Raw genomic sequence first — 5,849 nt, forward strand, 5'->3', positions numbered from 1 at the left:
ACCTTAAATTATTTCTTACATTTTAGTGGTTTTTTGAAGTCGGTTTTTTAATTTTTTCTACATCGATGGTTTTAGTAATTAATTTAAGTTAGCTGTTCTTGTGATGGAATGTTAGGGTAAGCGCCTTATCTTATTTTTTTCAAACCTTTTTTTTGTGTTTTTAGCCTCTGCATTAAAATGTAGAGAACATACTTTGCTATATTTTGTTGGACTCGGCCTGTGGATGAATTGAATTCATTGCTGCTTCAATGCAGAGTCGTTAAGAAATAAATAAAAACTACGTCTTTAATTTATAATAAACATGACCCCCCTATTTATTTTTTATCCGGCCTGAGTACGTCCCTGAATAGTATTTCTATTTGACACTAGATGGCGCTTCCAGCAATTTAGAATGTTCTAGTGAAATAAAATATAATTTAAAATATTACTACGCGTGAAAGGATACTTTGCTTTCGTCCACAAATCTTCTATCATCACTGTAGCTCTTACATCCAACAATCCAACAACTTCATTGTGATCGAGAAAAACTTAAAATAAAATAATTTCAAGACTCAATCGTACCGCTCGAGCTCGGGACCTGTCACGCACTGATGTCAGCACCCCACGCGTGGAGTAACTGAACTACAGACCGTATGACGTCAGATCGTACTTGGTGGCACCACCGCTACGTTGCTTACAACAGCTCTACTATGTATTTGCTTTGTGGAGACGTCCTTAAAGAAATTGGCCCTGATAAAAGTATTGTGCAGTGGAAGCAGGTATTAATGAATAAGCAGCATATTAGTATTATTTTTGAATGTTTTTGTTACTATTGAAACCAGATGTTATGTTTCAGACATGGCGAGACCTTAAAAGAAAGGCGCGCAAAGAAAATGCAGCAGCCAATACTGCAAGAAATGCCACTGGCAATATAATAGAAGTGCCCAGTGTCTCCAATGTTGCACTGAGAGTGCTATATAGACGCCATAGGGCAAGATTGCTCTGTAGGAATAGGCCCGGAGGAAACAAATATTGGGAGGCTAGTTGTAAGTATTCAAACTCTTTTAGAATTTCCAGCAAGCTTTATTTAACTGTGAAAGTGGGGATTTTCCTGTTATCCAGCTATTTCCATGCAAAATGTGACTTCTTTCGTTTTTAGCTAGCTATGTAATTATTCAACTTGATTTTATATTTGTCTTACAGATTGTAGCGACCGATGAGCCCATTATAACTATTGAGCCAGAAGTGGCTCCCCATGACTATGCTGAAAGTAGTCCACTTAGGGCCACCAGAGTCCGGCGTCTCCAGCGATCTGGACAGCCCAGACAACAACAACCACCTGTTGCATTTTTAAACATGCAACAGGAACATAATAATCTGTTGCAGCACCAAAATGTCCTATTAAATGTGAGTATACATAAGAATAATAATCAAATATAATCTATAGGTACTTAGATGTGCATGCAAACATGCAGATTTTTCTGTTTATAGTTAGAAGTGATTGTACATGCCAAAATTGAATAAGAGTAAGATAACTTATCTTTACCTGCTCATACAGCTCTCAGTTATTTAACTATTTTATAAATTGATATAGCTATTTGAAAATTTTACATACTATAGGTATATAAAATTGGTATATTTTATATACATATATGGTATATTTTATATAAATAAACTTTTATTATATTGATAATTCTTTCCAGAGACTTAATGACACAGTCGAGGGAAATTCCTATACGGGCAACGTATTTAAGATAAGGGCAGAAAGAAGACGCAATGTAAGTGAAGAAATTATTTATTAACTGTAATCGACGCTGCTGTCCTGCACGCAGCAAAGCGCCAGCTGGTCTTACAGGCTCGGCATTTCCCTCTTCATTTTCATTGACTTCATCATCGTGATTCCCAAATGGGACTCTGAAATATATTTGTAATATTAATATTCAGCTTTCATTTCACAAAAAATAAGCTGCCCATTTCAATTTCATTTTGTTGTTTTGTTGTCAAAGAAAAATAATTTACTAACCTGTAATGCTTCATAATATTATACAGTGTTATACATGCATATATTATTGCGGAGGCCTTCTCTGGGCTATAATGAAGTACCCTGTCATGTCCAAGGCATCTGAAGGTACCCTTGAGATACCCATTTGTCCGATCAATGCCACTGCCACTGTGTGTACAGGTCAGCTGGGCTATTTTCTGAAACATTTTTATTTGTTACAGACTTTTGGCAGAAAATGGTGGTGAAGAAATAATTATTTTATAGATTAAGATATTATTACATATGTAAGACTGATTATTGTGACACTCGATAGGTAAGAATACCTAATAAAGGATATTTTTGTTGATTTTATAGCGGTGGTAGTTAATATACATATAAGTTTAAGATACAATAAGACTGATTGGTGCCTACTTAAAATAAAAATAGTTTCTTGTTTTAAGATTTTTAGCTTTGTTATTAATATTTAGTAAGAATAATTGTGATAGTTAAGGACATAAATGATCATAAGTTTAAGAATCCTACATAGGACTGATTGGTGCCTACTTAAAATAAAAATTGTTTCTTGTTTTAATATTTTTAGCTTTGTTATTAATACTTAGTAATGGTTAGTAAGAATAATTGTGATAGTTAAGGACATAAATGATCTCTCACTTAGTTGTTTTTTTCTAGTTTTAATTAATATCTACAATTGTTTTAAATATATATTTTTCGTAGTTGATTCATTAAAAGTAGTAAATTAAATAAGTTTTTTAATGTTGTACCTATGTGAGTAATGAATAACTTACCCAATAAATTGTATGAGCCAATTCGAGCCTCGTATAGTCGATTCATCTCTCTCCTCAGATTTGAGTGATTAAAGATGAATTGGTCATGGACCCTTCCAGGGTACCGTGCATTAGCATGCAGAATTCGGCAGTCAGCATCGCAAACCTGTTAAAATTTATAATTAGTAATTATAAATAAGATGACTCATTTACAATAGGGAATATGCATATTTTTTTTTTATACTTTTATTGGATAGTTTTACATCACTTTATTATAGTAAAAAAAAATTCAACGCCAAAATAAGTAATTTAAGGTATTTTAAAGAAAGTTAAAAAATTACAACCATCACGACCACTTTGAAATTCCCGTCAGGATGGCGGGCTGGTGTGACGTCATAATCTTTTAACTTCACGGCTCAGAATAATGAGTCCCGTCAGTCGGCATAGATTTTTTACCTAATCAAGTAATCACAGAGTACTTTTGTATTTTCAACAAACCAATGTTGTCATGGTAACAAACGAAAAAGGAAGTGTATAAAGTGTGATCAGTGGCTGTTTTGTAATGGTAATAATAATGGTATGGTAAAAATAATACTACTAGTAGCTCTTTTGAAATGGGAGCGCGCAAACCAGAGGACCTTTGTACACAATATTACGCTATTATGGCAATATGAATATAAAGTAATATTTGTATTGTATGTAAGTACTTACTGTAACTTTGGTTCTCAGTAAGAGAGACTAGGGTTAGTGGGTCATTCTATTCTATTATCTGTGGGGGTGTAAGAACCTGCACCTGGCTCTCTTGAATGGAACCATTGTGCATATCTCAAAGGTCTAAACCCCCTTCCTAAGCTTGGACCATTTCCCACCACGCTGGTCCACTGCGGATTGGTGGGTTCACATATCTAAATGTGCTTAATCTAAATATTGAGGTTTCTCACGATGTTTTCTTTCACATGCTACATGATTATCCCCGAATTTTAATTCTACAAAAATAACAACGTATAACATACATTTTATCTTTTATTTATAATAAAAACTACTATAACTGATCAGTGTAATCATATCACACTCTATCATATATCTCTATTTACAGGATGGTTGTGGTTTTCCATCGGCTCCATTTCCATTTTACATGTGGCTCTCGACTTTTCAATAGTCTTTGCTGTCCTTTTCCGCAGCTGGCCACAGTTTACTCGTTCATACTGCGTAATAAATTTAATGTGTCCAGTTCTTCTGATTACGAGAATTCTTCCATAACTTAATTTAGAAAAAAATAACAACTTTTGAAATATACCAACGACTGCCATTATAACCTAAAAGTAAAAAGAGCAACTTGTGTCATGTTCATGTCATCTCTCTCTCTCTCTCAGCCTTCCGTAGTCCACTGTTGGACATAGGCCTCTCCTAACGATCGCCACCCCAAACGGTCACCCGCCATCTGCATCCAGCGGCTTCCCGCTACCTTCCGCAGATCATCAGACCAACGGGTTGGGGGGCGACCGACACGCCGTTTGCCGACACGGGGTCTCACATGTCATAATTCTTACAATACAAATTTAATTTTATTGTGTTGCAATATGGAGCATATTGGAGTGGCTCGTTGACTAGCGAATGGCTGTTTACGCCTCATTACAATAGAACAACTAGTGGCAGCCCATACACTACCAACAAAAAATATAAAAAGTCCTAAACTTTGCAAACAAACAAGCATATCAAACAAGAAGTGGAGAGGTTATAGGAGGCTAGGATCTATTGGAAGAATTTTTATGTGATTCATCGTATCTGATCACAACGAGCATCACAAACACTCGGTGACATTAACATTTCTTTGTTTACATTTGACATTTATTTAACTTCCGCCGTAAACGCAAAGAAGTTATTATTCTGAGATTGATATATAAAGAATTTTGACGTCACATCCGCCCTAAGAAAATGGGTGACGTTTCTCTGAAGTTAGAATTTACCGAAGTTTTTTTGTACTTTTCAACTTCATTTACTTGCTCAAAAATAAATTATAATCAAAAATATTGATGGAGTCGTAGTTATGAAATAACACAGTTTATTATAAATAATATATGACCCATATTTGAACCACTTGCATGTTCCCTATTGTATTGCATTAAAAAAAAAGGAAGATATATGAAATACGCCCACCAAATTTTAACAGTAATATTTTTGCATATCCAAGGTCTAAAGTAGTCTAAACTACCATTCTAAGCTTGGACCATTTCCCACTGCGAGATGGTGGGTTCACACTACAGAGTAAGTAATATGTTTACACATATATATGTCAATGGTTTACACATGATGTGCTAAATATAGATGATAATATGCAGGTTTCCTTACGATGTTTTTCTTCACCGTAAGAGCAATGCAGCAATGGTATATAACTCATTGGTAGATGTGAAGGGCGGGAATCGAACCCACATCACACATTATAATTATATTCAACTTTTCTCGCTACTACAATTTACCTCAGTGTAGTGTCAAATTATAACAAGTGCAATTACCAATTGGGTGTTGATGGAATGGTATCCTTTTCTGTTCCGGTATTGAACCCTTTGAGGTCCTGGCGGGGGGAATATTGCAACATGGGTACAATCAACCGCACCAATCACATCTGGTACACCAAACTTCTCCTGAAACCCTCTACTGAGAATGTTCATAGACTATGATAAAGTTCATATACTATGTACTTACACTCTATTCACTGCTTCGGTAAAATGGGCGAGGTATTTGCTCATAGTGGTTTGGGCAATGCACACAGTGTGATCTTGTCCGGTAGGTCTCTGGTAGCTACCATCACCCAGTAGTCGAACACTTGTGAGAACCTAAAGAATAGATTAAGTATGTGAGATTCATTAGAGTCATTTGATTTCTTGTAAACATACTTTTTATTCCTAGTTTTTAGCATGTTGGTGACAAACAATAGACTAGGGTTTTTACCGTTGTGAAAGGATTAGCATTAGTCGCTGACTGTAAAAGGTTCGCCGGACATATTAAAGCAAAAGTTTCACATCATTCCGAGAGGGAACTTCTGTGGAATCGCATTGCATTAACTAAGTTGTAACTTAATAAAAAATATTGAAAGCGTCCTTCAG

At 35.3% G+C, this 5,849-nt stretch overlaps 1 long non-coding RNA gene across 1 annotated transcript; it reads left to right on the forward strand.

The window, feature by feature from the left end:
- The first annotated feature begins 1,151 nt into the window (after positions 1 to 1,151).
- LOC125491275 lies at positions 1,152 to 2,382 on the forward strand. Its single transcript, XR_007268213.1, has 3 exons — positions 1,152 to 1,386; positions 1,683 to 1,757; positions 2,203 to 2,382. It is a non-coding gene; the product is annotated as an uncharacterized LOC125491275 (long non-coding RNA).
- Positions 2,383 to 5,849: the final 3,467 nt, after the last annotated feature.

Source organism: Plutella xylostella, chromosome Z (assembly GCF_932276165.1).
Source record: "Plutella xylostella chromosome Z, ilPluXylo3.1, whole genome shotgun sequence".
In the NCBI taxonomy this organism is placed as follows: Eukaryota; Metazoa; Arthropoda; class Insecta; order Lepidoptera; family Plutellidae; genus Plutella; species Plutella xylostella.